Raw genomic sequence first — 15,165 nt, 5'->3', positions numbered from 1 at the left:
AGTAGATTACATATTCGATATGCCTAACATTGTGTACATACTTTTGAGACACGTTTCCTAATAAGACGCCAAGTCGTGCAAACCGGAATAATACAGCAAGCGTAATTCCTACTTCCCCGTTTCTTCTTGAACGCTCCTAGTATAGCAAGAATTGATGCGTATCAACGCAGCCTGTGAAAGAAAACCTTTACCTCTAAGCGGGAACAAATGGAAGAGTAGGCCTACGTCATAACTGTGCTATATTGTATTGAAAATACTGTCGCAATACGTCCATAACTTTGGGAGGAGACAGTAGACGAACATGCATTCAGATGAGCAGGCATTCTGGTCTTTTTATAGTAGATATATGAATGCTGAGTCATGACTTCCGTTCCTGCCATTATGTAGTTTACTCTGTAATGTTGTGTTACAGAAGAAGACAGTATCTTCCATATTACATAAAGAGTTAACGCTGCCCAGATGTAACTGCACACTGCGTTGCCACTGATTTAAAGTGCGCCGCTGAAAGGTCGGCACACCTTTTTGAAGAATTATGTAGATGCACTGGGGCCCCGCGAGAAATGCGGGCCCCGTAATGAACTTTCGACGTCACACTAGTCGCCTTACATGCCATAACCGGCGAACACTCGGCTTCGAGCAGTGCCCACAGGAAATCAGTATGTTAGTTAAAAGGTTCCCACTCGAAGTTTTAACTTTGTCATGTGTTACCGAGAGTTTGCATGTACACTCCTGGAAATTGAAATAAGAACACCGTGAATTCATTGTCCCAGGAAGGGGAAACTTTATTGACACATTCCTGGGGTCAGATACATCACATGATCACACTGACAGAACCACAGGCACATAGACACAGGCAACAGAGCATGCACAATGTCGGCACTAGTACAGTGTATATCCACCTTTCGCAGCAATGCAGGCTGCTATTCTCCCATGGAGACGATCGTAGAGACGCTGGATGTAGTCCTGTGGAACGGCTTGCCATGCCATTTCCACCTGGCGCCTCAGTTGGACCAGCGTTCGTGCTGGACGTGCAGACCGCGTGAGACGACGCTTCATCCAGTCCCAAACATGCTCAATGGGGGACAGATCCGGAGATCTTGCTGGCCAGGGTAGTTGACTTACACCTTCTAGAGCACGTTGGATGGCACGGGATACATGCGGACGTGCATTGTCCTGTTGGAACAGCAAGTTCCCTTGCCGGTCTAGGAATGGTAGAACGATGGGTTCGATGACGGTTTGGATGTACCGTGCACTATTCAGTGTCCCCTCGACGATCACCAGTGGTGTATGGCCAGTGTAGGAGATCGCTCCCCACACCATGATGCCGGGTGTTGGCCCTGTGTGCCTCTGTCGTATGCAGTCCTGATTGTGGCGCTCACCTGCACGGCGCCAAACACGCATACGACCATCATTGGCACCAAGGCAGAAGCGACTCTCATCGCTGAAGACGACACGTCTCCATTCGTCCCTCCATTCACGCCTGTCGCGACACCACTGGAGGCGGGCTGCACGATGTTGGGGCGTGAGCGGAAGACGGCCTAACGGTGTGCGGGACCGTAGCCCAGCTTCATGGAGACGGTTGCGAATGGTCCTCGCCGATACCCCAGGAGCAACAGTGTCCCTAATTTGCTGGGAAGTGGCGGTGCGGTCCCCTACGGCACTGCGTAGGATCCTACGGTCTTGGCGTGCATCCGTGCGTCGCTGCGGTCCGGTCCCAGGTCGACGGGCACGTGCATCTTCCACCTACCACTGGCGACAACATCGATGTACTGTGGAGACCTCACGCCCCACGTGTTGAGCAATTCGACAGTACGTCCACCCGGCCTCCCGCATGCTCACTATACGCCCTCGCTCAAAGTCCGTCAACTGCACATACGGTTCACGTCCACGCTGTCGCGGCATGCTACCAGTGTTAAAGACTGCGATGGAGCTCCGTATGCCACGGCAAACTGGCTGACACTGACGGCGGCGGTGCACAAATGCTGCGCAGCTAGCGCCATTCGACGGCCAACACCGCGGTTCCTGGTGTGTCCGCTGTGCCGTGCGTGTGATCATTGCTTGTACAGCCCTCCCGCAGTGTCCGGAGCAAGTATGGTGGTTCTGACACACCGGTGTCAATGTGTTCTTTTTTCCATTTCCAGGAGTGTATTTAAACACGCAATTAAGAATTGTTAAACTGAACTCAAACAGTAACTCGCTCCTCGCCGTGGACAGCCACTGGCCCTCAAGACCTGTCGTGTCACGTGCTGTGAAGCACGCCACAGGGTCCGCATATCTCATTGGCCTTGACAGGTGCCTTGTGAGACATGTCCAAGTAGGTAGAGTTGGGACTCAGCTGCTTGCACATGAGTTTACAGACAGGCTATACCAATCGTTCAATTCCTCGACGATGGAAATCCACTCCTTGATCATGGAGCTATTCGATAACCTCAGTATGAACGTCCTTGTCATTGTAAAATGTGTAATGGGTGCGAATCAGTTCCTCAATGGCCTGGACATTGTCCTCTGCAGTCAACGTTGGTGGCCTTCATGCCCCATCAGCATCGCCTACGTCTCTGTGGCCTTGGAGAATTTGTTGGCACCATTTCACTATGGCTGGACGTGACATTTCATTTGGTCCATACATTACCAGAGTCTGTGCGAAATTTATAAGTTTCATTCACAATGATAGGACTGTCGCGTGTATATCAACTGTATAGAATTTGTCTTACCCAATGGTCTTAGAGAGGCCGACAAGTGTAATTTACTTCCTAAAGTCCGCTAATAAATATGATGATGATGATGTCCCATACTCCGAGGAGTGTAAAGGACGATACGGGAGACCTCCAATGCTGTACTAGGCAAGGTCCTAGTGGAGGTAGTTTGCCATTGCCTTCCTCCGACCGTAATGAGGATGAATGATGATGATGAAGACGACACAACCACAGCCACTCATCGCGAGGCACGAGAAATCCCTGACCCTGCAGGTAATCGAACCCGGGACCCCGTGCGCGGGAAGCGAGAACGCTAGCGCAAGACCACGAGCTGCGGACGAATAAATATACCTTAATACAACTGAGTTGGTTCTCATTAACATTGTTCTTCTTATGTCTTTGTGTAGGTGACGTCCAAGTTTCGTTTCCACATATTACAGCAGTGGCAGCCATTACTTTGTAAAATTTTAGAATTGCATACATCCTTGTCTTGTCGCCCAGTATTCTGTGTACCGTGACACATATCATTCGTAACTTCTTTATTAGTAATATCGTTTTCGTGTTAGTTACTAATATAGCGACTTAAAAACTGAAAAATGTGGCATCTGTTCTACCGATTACTACTCGTCTTGTCACTGTTTTGGAGGGTAATGGAAGTTTCCCTTTGAAGATCTTTACTTCAAGTTTCTTTACTGAATTTTTACGTAATAATAATAATTAGAGACTACAATTTGTAAATAACAGTAGTATTCATTAATATATCTCCAGGAACAAAAACAACCTCCACTACCCAGAACTTATTTTATTCCTGCACAAACACCAGAAAATTATGGTGCCAGACATATATTTAACCATATCCATTATGAATTACATTTGCTGGTAAGTAATGAAACTTTTAAAAAGAAACTCAAGTCATTTCGACTTGACGATTCCTTCTACTCCACAGGCTAATTTCTGAGCAGACAGTATGTGCGTTGTTGAGTTAAACTATCGAATTTTGTTATAGATTAAGATTAAAACGAAATGTATATAAATGGATAGCACGTGCCCTGGTTTTACAGAGAAAATTAGTCTTATTTCTAAACATATTTTGTGCTTAAAGCCGCCTAGATCGCTTAATGTGAGTTAACTGGGTCTCTGCCATCATCAGATCAAGACCTTTAACCCAAAAACGACTTTCACTGTAAGTGTCAATAAAACCTCTGCATAACCAGGACATAAACTGATACTGACACACAACCTAGACTTACACGTTCTCAGTTTTGGTCTAATGATAGCAGTAGCCGAAACTATGTTACACTCTAGCAAAAAATAATTGGTCACAAATTAATATTCATACTGGTATCTAAGAAAAATGCACAATTGTTAACTTTGGCGGCCGATGGATGATTGTGTAGCGCTGCAGCGCGATTTAACAGCGCAGCTGGCAGGGATGGTGAACAGCTGACACATCGTTACCAGGCATAGAGACTAATTAAGTTCATTCCGTGTACTCAGCTGGACAGGAACTACGCCTCGCAGACAGGCGCGTAAACAGTATACGCGCGTGTCAGGAGTTGACAGAGGACGTGTAGTTCGGCTCAAATAAGCTGCTTGGAGTTATCAGCGAATCGGTCGACATTTGAATAAGAGTGATGTCACTATTCGACGATTTTCGGCAGGAATGGATGAAGCATAGCCGAACACAGCGTCGAGGAGGAAGCGGTCGACCAAAGAGGCGGCAGAACGTGGAGACAGAGATATCGTCGGAGGGGGACTCAGAGCCTAGGATTCGTCATTATGATCTACCCGAAATGCAACTGGTGCTTCAGTGAACACAAGCATCATTAACAGGTGGCTCACGGCACCCCTTGCGCCGACTGCCATTGACCTACGTACACCAACAAGCCAGTTTGCAGTGCTGTCCAGCACATTCGGCCTGGAATCTCATTGACTGGCGTAGAATTGTTTTCAGTGATGAGTTCAGGTTCTAACTGAGCCCCAGTGACCAGCGCAGAGTGTCTGGAGACTCCCTGGATAGCGGTAGGATACCAACCTGACTCTCGTCTGCAGTACGAGCCGACGAACAGTGGTGATGGTTTGGGGTGCCATTTCTTTTCTTAGCAGAACCTCTTTGGTCGTCATCCTCTGCACCCTTACAGCATAGCAGTCTTTCGACGATAATCTACGCCCCGTTTTGTGCCCTTCATGGCAAGCGATCCTGGGCTACATTTCAGCAAGATAATGCTCGCTAGCATACGGCAGGAGTTTCTACTGCTTCTCTTCGTTATTCCCAATCCCTATCTTGGTCCGTAAGATCACCAAGATCTGTCCCCATTTGAGAACTCCGGAGCGTTATGGGCAGGGCCCTCCAACCAGCTTGGCAGTTCGACTATCTAACGCATCAATTGGACAAAATTTTGCACGACATCCCTCAGGAGGGCACAAACAACTCTGTCAGTCAAAGTCAAGCCGAATAATTGCTTTCGTACGGGCCACTGGTATACCAATGCTTTATTGACTTGCTCAATCTGTGAAGAAAGTTCTGTTGCATAAATCGTTCACTTTTTCTGGTACTGTAATCATTTGTTTGTCTTTACATGTACATCGTTGCTGCTGTGGTGTTCTTCAGTCTATAGACTGGTTTGATGCAGCTCTCCATGCTACTCTATCCTGTGCAAGCTTCTTCATCTCCCAGTACCTATTGCAACCTACATCCTTCTGAATCTGTTTAGTGTACTCATCCCTTGGTCTCCCTCTACGATTTTTACCCTCCACGCTGCCCTCCAACACTAAATTGGTGACCCCTTGATGCCTCAAAATATGCCTGACCAACCGATCCCTTCTTCTAGTCAAGTTGTGCCACAAATTTCTCTTCACTCCAATTCTATTCAATACCTCCTCATTAGTTATGTGATCTACCCATCTAATCTTCAGCATTCCTTTGTAGCACCAAATTCCGTCCCAGTCGAATAATTCCTTAGTTGTCCGTTCTTTTTTTCTTAGAGTGTATGAATCAAGACATGTATTAACCAGGTAAGTGTCGAACCAAGAGCAAAGTTTCTATAACAAAATCATGGATGCACTAACACAAACTCAGACCCTTCCAGCATGGATTAAATCCGAAAGATCATTAAAAATCTGAACAATGATTAAGCTCCCCTGCAAGATTCAGCAGCTACTTAAATGTGGAAAATTGCAGTTGCTGGAGCAGTATATAATCTGCTTTGACTCTTTTAAAAAGTACTGCACACAAAAGCTATATTAGAAAATTGGAAAAAACCATCAATTCATTCAATTCAGAAAAAAGATAAAGCCCTAATAACTACAGAGCTCTTGCAGTAACTTACAAAATTCTTTTACAAGCATTACAAAACAGGCTCGAAAGCCAATTGGATCAGCAATTGAGAGAGTACCAAGGATGGTTTATGAAAGGACGAACCTGTGTCGAACAAATTTTAAATCTGAAATTTATAATCAGTTATAGAAGAATTAGAACTAAACGCGTTTGTGTAACATTTGTAGACTTCAAAAAAGAATATGATTCAGTTGACAGGGAAACATTATTCAACACCTCAAAAAAGTTTGGAGTTGAAAAAAAATCTGTGGCAATCATAAAAGACACAGTAACAAAATTAAATTTTTGAGTGTAACCTCCGACGCCTGTGAGATCAAAAAGGATCTAAGCCACTGCTGTTCAGTTCCATACTTGAAAAGGTAATCTGACAATTGAGTAATGGAACAGAAACAGACAGAATTATAAAAGTGATGACTGGGGAAAAAGGAGATAATCTGACACTTGTTTGTTTGGATTTTGCAGACGATCTTGCTGTCTTAGCTGAATCTATAGAAGATGCAGCAACATAGATATATCTCCTACAAGAGCTTAAAAAGAAGACTTAAAAAGAAGACCTACAAACATCTTTTGAAAAAATACGCGAAAGAGGCACTGAAATACATGGAAACTGTCTATGGAAGAACAAAGAAGGCTACAGAACTTATATATCTAGGTGAAATGATGCAAACAAATGCTATGGGCAAAGAAGCTAACTTGGCAAGGACAAGGAAACGGGAAGTGATTCTTCAATTAAAAAAAAGCATTTTTTAATGAGAAACCTATTTCCGTAAGTCCAAAATTCTGGCACTACAACACCGTCAGTAGGTCACAATGTCTTTATGCTTCAGATTTGCTTTCGTTAAATACAACCAAACGGTTAAGTGAAATCCAAAAGAAGGAAAAAAAAATCAGGAACACCTTGGGACCAAATTACCATAATAGGAAATCTAAATTAAGAAGTAATAAAGAACTTTATGAAAGAAAATGACGAATATTAGACACAATGAGGAAGAAAAGTGTCGTATTCTATGGACACTTAAAAATCAACGATGACAAAAGAATAACAAAAAGGATTTTTAAATTTTTTGACAAAAAACCCAAAAACAGCATGACGTGGAGTAGAAAACTTAAAGTACAGCCGAGGGAAATGGAAATAACTGAAAAAGAAGTAGGAGAAAGAGAAAAGTTCAGAGGAAAAGTAGAGTGTGTCAAGGACTACCTGGAGAAAAAAAAAAACCTGGCGGAATATGGGCAGAAACAACAAGAGAAAATATAGCTAAAGGATGAAAAACTACTGGAAAGGAAGAAGGTACAAATTATTTCACGTTATCCTCAGTATGCTAAACCAATAAAAAAGATATATACACTAAAGGCCATTAAAATTGCTACACGAAGAAGAAATGCAGATGATAAACGGGTATTCATTGGACAAATATAATATACTATAACTGACATGTGATTACATTTGCCGGCCGCGGTGGCCGAGCGGTTCTAGGCGCTTCAGTCCGGAACTGCACGCTGCTACGGTCGCAGGTTCGAATCCTGCCTCCGGCAAAGCTGTGTGTGATGTCCTTAGGTTAGTTAGGTTTAAGTAGTTCTAAGGTCTAGGGGACTGATGACCTCAGATGTTAAGTCCCATAGTGCTCAGAGCCATTTGAACCATTTTTTTGTGATCACATTTTCGCGCAATGTGGGTGCATAGATCCTGAGAAATCAGTACCCAGAACAAACAGCTCTTGCCGTAATAACGGCCTTGATCCGCCTGGGCATTGAGTCAAACAGAGCTTGGTTGGCGTGTACAGGTACAGCTGCCCATGCAGCTTCAACATGATACCACAGTTCATCAAGAGTAGTGACAGGCGTATAGTGACGAGCCAGTTGCTCGGCCACCATTGACTAGACGTTTTCAATTGATGAGATATCTGGAGAATGTGCTGGCCAGGGCAGCAGTCGAACTTTTTCTGTATCCTGAAACGCCCGTACAGGATCTGCAACATGCGGTCGTGTATTATCCTGCTGAAATGTAGGGTTTCGCAGGGATCGAATGAAGGGTAGAGCCACGGGTCGTAACACATCTGAAATGTAAAGTCCATTGTTCAAAGTGCCGTCAATGCGAACAAGAGGTGACCGAGACGTGTAACCTTCACGCCGGGTGATACGCCAGTATGGCGATGACGAACATACGCTTCCAATGTGCGTTCACAGCGATGTCGCCAAACACGGATGCGACCATCAAGATGCTCCAAAAAGAACCTGGTTTCATCCAAAAATGTGACGTTTTGCCATTCGTGCACCCAGGTTCATCGTTGAGTACACCATCGCAGACGCTCCTGTCTGTGATGCAGCGTCAAGGGTACCCGCAGCCATGTTCCCCGTGCTGATAGTCCATGCTGCTTCAAACGTCGTCGAACTGTTCGTGCAGATGGTTGCTGTATTGCAAACGTCCCCATCTGTTGACTCAGGGATCGAGACGTGGCTGCACGATCCGTTAAAGCCATGCGGATTAGATGCCTGTCATCTCGACTGCTAGTGATACGAGGCCGTTGGGATCCAGCACGGCATTCCGTATTACCCTCCTGAACCCACCGATTCCATATTATGCTAACAGTCATTGGATCTCGACAAATGCGAGCAGCAATGTCGCGATACGATAAACTGTAATCGCGGTAGGCTACAATCCGACCTTTATCAAAGTCGGAAACGTGATGGTACGCATTTCTCCTCCTTACACGAGGAATCACAACAACGTTTCACCAGGTAACTGTTTTTGCTGTTTGTGTATGTGTTGTAGGTGTCGCCACCGGCGCCAACCTTGTGTGAATGCTCTGAAAAGCTAATCATTTACATATCACAGCATCTTCTTCCTGTCGGTTAAATTTCGCGTCTGTAGCACGTCATCTTCCTGGTGTAGCAATTTTAATGGCCAGGAGTGTATTAACGGATTTAGAAGGTTTTATTCACAAAATATTCACAATGATCACGCTCTCACTCAGGAAATTTGTTTCCTTCATTAATTATTTGTAAATCTAAAGATAATTTCTATGTCATGGGTGAGTTGATGCAATGATCCATAGAACATGTTTAAAACTGAACTCTAATTCCAAGGGATGAGTATAAAAATGGACTCATAACTCTGGAACTCACTTAGCAGTTTCAACCAAACTTACTACATGTTCTGATTATTTCCTAGGAAAAAATAATCTAAGGGTAAAATTCGACTCCACCCGTATGTGTGAAGATAAGGGCGGGAAGGCGATGATACGTAAGCTTCACTCTAGAGGTCTTAAGTTGTATTTGAATTTTTCAGTTTGTTAAAAAAATCATTATGGTAGTGTACCACAGGAAAGATCGTTTACAAGAAAGTAAAAACGTGTAGTTGTGAATATAGCCTGCTTGTCAGAAAAAAAATGGAGAAGAAAAATTCTCTGCATGGATTCCGAGCTTCAAACTACGTCCCTGCATCACTGAATTCCCCCCATCGTCTGACAGGACAGTACGATATTATTATTCTATGTAACTATTCCAATAATTTGAATTATTGATGAAATCTTTCAAACACACTTATAAACTTTTAATTATCCCCTCCAAAAAGTGAATTTACGTAATTATCTTTTGCTTCCTTTTACTAATATAACATTTACATATTTCGAGCTATTCTCAACATTTCAGCATGAAACTATTTCATTAATCACGTGAGAACTCGTTAGTCAGTGGTTTGAAATGCACAAACATATTCGAAGTTAGTCACCCGTAATTCAAATGTAAGCGCATGTAAGAGAGAACAGTAAAGAAGTATTGCACGTTCCGAACATACTATCTGTTGAAAATGCGATCACGAACATTTATTTGCTGTAGTATCTTGCAACACTTATTTTGTCTACTGGCTACCACTTTCGGTACCAAGTACCATCACGAGGCCATTCCCTGGGGTACCGTTGTCAAGCTCGCTTAGCCGAAAAGGTGCGTCAGATACTCATTATATTCTTAGCGTCTTGCAAGCAAAGGGACATGGCCACTATAGTGGGCCTTCAAAATTTTTTGTTTCCTTGTTTGCAGGTCCTTGAAGATCATTATTCTGCTGTCTTGGCTCATACTGAGATATCTGATTCACATTATCACAGCACAACGATAGAGGAGCAAAAACAATATGGGACAGACAGCTGATAAAGTAAGTACATCGTGCGGTACTTCGTTTTCTGCAGTTAAAGAGCAACAATGCTTCCTGGATTGGTGGGAGTGTGGGTAGAAGTTAGTAACTCCACCGGCTTGCGCGGAACTGATGTCGAAATGACGCGGAATTCTGTGCGATCACGAAAGTACACAGCGGTCGACGTCTTTAGAGACGACGTAATGGATATCGACGTATTTAGTTTTCTTCGTATTATAATTTGCGTGTTATGACAGTATGCCATTCCAAGGCAATGGCGCATCGAAGATTTATCAGAACTACTGCACTTTTGGTATGATTTGCTATAATTCATAAACGTCAGATTGCCGGTAGAAGCTTTCAGGATATACTACGATTAATGACAACGTTGTTGAGAGTTAGTGCTCACCGTGCTCTTAAGGTTAGAGACGTAGAATTACGGAGTAGATGGAAGTAGGTTCGTGTGCTGCTATCCCAATACATTTTGACATTTGCAAGAGGTTCTAAGCCTCCTTTCCTATCGACGTAAATCAAGTACATTGTGCAATTTTCAATGTTATTTACGGTAAGGAGTGAGCTATGGGGAATGAGTTTCTTCTATTTTGTGACTTTAGTCTGATTAAAGAAAAAATATGAAATTGCTGTGTGTGAAACGACTAGGACTGACAAATGCATTCTTGCTTGTCACAAGTATTTGTCGTTTTTTAGGAATATGACGCTATTTCCGAGGCTGTGCTTGGACAGAAGCCTAAGAGCACAGGTGAAATTGCTGCCAGTCGAACGAGCGGCAATAACAGTTATATTCTTATATGAAGAACTATCTCTTTTTTCGGAGCGCGCGCGCCTGTGTGTGTGTGTGTGTGTGTGTGTGTGTGTGTGTGTAAGTTCACCGACCATTTGACCATCTTCTTCTCTGCGGACACACAAACAGTGCCCGAACTCTTACGGGAATCGGCAAAAAGCTGCGAGTAATGAATATAATGGGGTGTGGCACTATGATATAGTACGGGACTATAAGTTGAGAATGTGGGACTCAAGGGAGGCGTGCCAGAGATAAGTCCCTGCAGTCGCACTATGTGTCCTCGGTGGCTCAGAGCGTCTGCCATGTAAGCAGGAGATCCCGGGTTCGAGTCCCGGTCGAGGCACACATTTAGAACTGTCCCTGTTGATGTATATCAACGCCTGTGTGCAACTAGGGGGTATTCATTTCATTGTAAGTTATTTTCTTCCTCGTTACAAATAATTATCTGTTTCCTCTGCGAATATGTTGCGATTCCCGATAACGAAACCCACATATGAAGGATAATCTGGTGGCGCTCCCGGCTTGTTGGGTCGCCTGCTATCGAATTTCGCTGTCACAACGATTGACACGTAATTTTGACGTCACTTCCGAGTACGCCGAATTTCTCTGAGAAATGTACCACTGCAATGCACCGTCAGCAGACGCAGTGATCTGACGACACAATCTCTTCCAAGGTGAATGACTAAGAACGAAGACGCAGAGAATCCCTCTGTGAAGCACCGGGAATCGTAACACAAGTGCAGGTCATGGTATTCGAAGCCTGGCACATAAATATCGAGACGACAGTGGAAAAGTTAAAATCAGTCGTGGAACTGTACCAGCATCTTGCATTATATTTTGAAGGTCGTCCACGTCTTCGTTTCGCAAATGATTACTCTCGAACCGAGGCAGTCGCGGAAATACGAGTAAGATGTATCAGATCGGTCCAGAACAACATGGGCGAGTGCTGGGTATCCCGCTGTGATCCAGCATTTTTTCAGCTGTCAGTTCTCTTTTGGTAAGCAGCTAGATGTTTACGGGATACCTCAACCTCTTGTTTGCGGGACTTGATACATGTTTTTTGGAAGAACTAGTTTGGAAAAGGTTCAGACTGATTATCACAGATTCAAATAAGAAGTTACAGCGGTATACTGATCGCTTCTGGTAGTTAAAAAGACATAGTGACTTCCTTTCAGAACAAGACACTGCCATTTTTCCAGTAATGGTGACTAGACACGCCACGATAGCAATAGTAGTAGTCAGCTTCTCTCTCTCTCTCTCTCTCTCTCTCTCTCGTCCTCCCTCGCGCATGGGTGTGTGTGTGTGTTGCTCTTAGCGGAAGTTAGTTTACGTGGTGTGTTAGTCTAATGACCGATGACCACAGCAGTTTGGTCCCTTAGGAATTCACACACAATTGAAAATTTTCTTCCTCCCCCTCTTTTCGTGGAGAAGGATGGACGACTAAGACGACGACGACGACGACTCCCAGCGTGTGTCAGCAGCAGCTCACATTTCTCGTTAACTTTTACTTGGCGTTAAATACGTGTGATTAAATATTCATAGCACGTTTGCTGGCAGAACACTTAGAAGATGCGACAAACCCACTAAAGAGACAGCCTACATTACACTTGTCCGTCCTCTGCTGGAATATTGCTGCGCGGTATGGGATCCTTACCAGGTAGGATTGACGGAGGACATCGAAAAAGTGCAAAGAAGGACAGCTCGTTTCGTGTTATCGCGCAATAGGGGTGAGAGTGTCACTGATACGATACGCGAGTTGGGATGGCAGTCACTGAAACAAAGGCGATTTTCTTTGCGGCGAGATCTATTTACGAAATTTCAATCGCCAATTTTCTCTTCCGAAAGCGTAAATATTTTGTTGACACCCACCTACGTAGGGAGAAATGGTCATCATAATGAAGTAAGAGAAAACAGAGCTCGAAAGGAAAGATTTAGGTGTTCCTTTTTCCCACGCCCCATTCGAAAGTGGAATGGTAGAGAAGTAGTATTAAAATGGTTCGATGAACCCTCTGCTAGGCACTTAAGTGTGAATTGCAGAGTAACCACGGAGATGTAGGTGTGGATGTAGGTGTAGATGTGGATGTCAGTACCTCTAAATGCACAAATGTTTTTGCAAATTAGAAGCAGTTTTCTGTTCTGTATTTTTGTGTGTGTGTGTGTGTCTCAGAAAAGCTGTCACGATAATTGGTTGGTTTGGGAGGAACGGACAAACAGCGATATCGTCAGTCCCATCGGATTTGGGAAGGATGGGGAACAAAATCGACTGTGCCCTTTCAAAGGAGCCATCCCGGCATTTCACTGAAACCATATACCGAAATCACGGGACTCCTAAATCAGAATGGCCGGACACGGGTTTGAACCGTCATCCTTCCGAATGTGAGTCCAGTGTGCTAACCACGGCGCCACCTTGCTCGGTGTTCACGATAATCAGACAAATGTTAACTTTTCTTATAATTTTTCAGCCACTGTCTATTTCATACCGTAGTAGGGTCGTCGAGCAGATGCGCAAAACTATAGACCTATATCTCTGACGTCGATCTGTTGTAGAATTTTAGAACATGTGTTTTGCTCGAGTATCATGTTTTTGGAAACTCATAATCTACTATGTAGGAATCAACATGGATTCCGGAAACAGCGATCGTGTGAGACCCAACTCGCTCTATTTGTTCATGACACCCAGAAAATATTAGATAAAGGCTCCCAGGTAGATGCTATTTTTCTTGACTTCCGGAAGGCGTTCGATACAGTTCCGCACTGTCTCCTGATAAACAAAGTAAGAGCCTACGGAATATCAGACCAGCTGTGTGGCTGGATTGAAGAGTTTTTAGCAAACAGAACACAGCATGTTGTTATCAACGGAGAGACGTCTACAGACATTAAAGTAACCTCTGGCGTGCCACAGGGGAGTGTTATGGGACCATTGCTTTTCACAATATATATAAATGACCTAGTAGATAGTGTCGGAAGTTCCATGCGGCTTTTCGCGGATGATGCTGTAGTATACAGAGAAGTTGCAGCATTAGAAAATTGTAGCGAAATGCAGGAAGATCTGCAGCGGATAGGCACTTGGTGCAGGGAGTGGCAACTGACCCTTAACATAGACAAATGTAATGTATTGCGAATACATAGAAAGAAGGATCCTTTATTGTATGATTATATGATAGCGGAACAAACACTGGTAGCAGTTACTTCTGTAAAATATCTGGGAGTATGCGTGCGGAACGATTTGAAGTGGAATGATCATATAAAATTAATTGTTGGTAAGGCGGGTACCAGGTTGAGATTCATTGGGAGAGTCCTTAGAAAATGTAGTCCATCAACAAAGGAGGTGGCTTACAAAACACTCGTTCGACCTATACTTGAGTATTGCTCATCAGTGTGGGATCCGTACCAGATCGGGTTGACGGAGGAGATAGAGAAGATCCAAAGAAGAGCGGCGCGTTTCGTCACAGGGTTATTTGGTAACCGTGATAGCGTTACGGAGATGTTTAGCAAACTCAAGTGGCAGACTCTGCAAGAGAGGCGCTCTGCATCGCGGCGTAGCTTGCTCGCCAGGTTTCGAGAGGTATCGAATATATTGCTTCCCCCTACTTATACCTCCCGAGGAGATCACGAATGTAAAATTAGAGAGATTAGAGCGCGCACAGAGGCTTTCAGACAGTCGTTCTTCCCGCGAACCATACGCGACTGGAACAGGAAAGGGAGATAATGACAGTGGCACGTAAAGTGCCCTCCGCCACACACCGTTGGGTGGCTTGCGGAGTATAAATGTAGATGTAAATGTAGATGTAGTACATACCTTGCATATTTTGCCTCAACATGGCCCTGCTAATCAGCGATATACAGGCCACCCCCGGTAGCTGAGTGGTCAACGGGACAGCATGCCAATCCTAAAGGCCCATGTTCGATTCCCGGCTGGGTCGGAGATTTTCTCCTCTTAGGGACTGGGTGTTGTGTTGTCCTAATCATCGTCGTTTGATCCTCATCGACGCGCACTTCGCCGAAGTGGCGTCAAATCGAAAGACTTGCACCCGGGGAACGGTCTACGTGACGGGAGACCGTAGACACACGACGTTTACATTTTAGCGATACATACTCTTAAGACGAATAATAAATAAATTTAAGAAAAATAAAAACAGATGGACCACGAAGGAATTATCCGAACGAGACGGAATTCGGTATATGTGATTTACATGTACAGACAATC

This window comes from Schistocerca cancellata, chromosome 7 (assembly GCF_023864275.1).
Source record: "Schistocerca cancellata isolate TAMUIC-IGC-003103 chromosome 7, iqSchCanc2.1, whole genome shotgun sequence".
Taxonomy (NCBI): domain Eukaryota; kingdom Metazoa; phylum Arthropoda; class Insecta; order Orthoptera; family Acrididae; genus Schistocerca; species Schistocerca cancellata.
Note: the sequence above shows the minus strand (reverse complement) of the source record.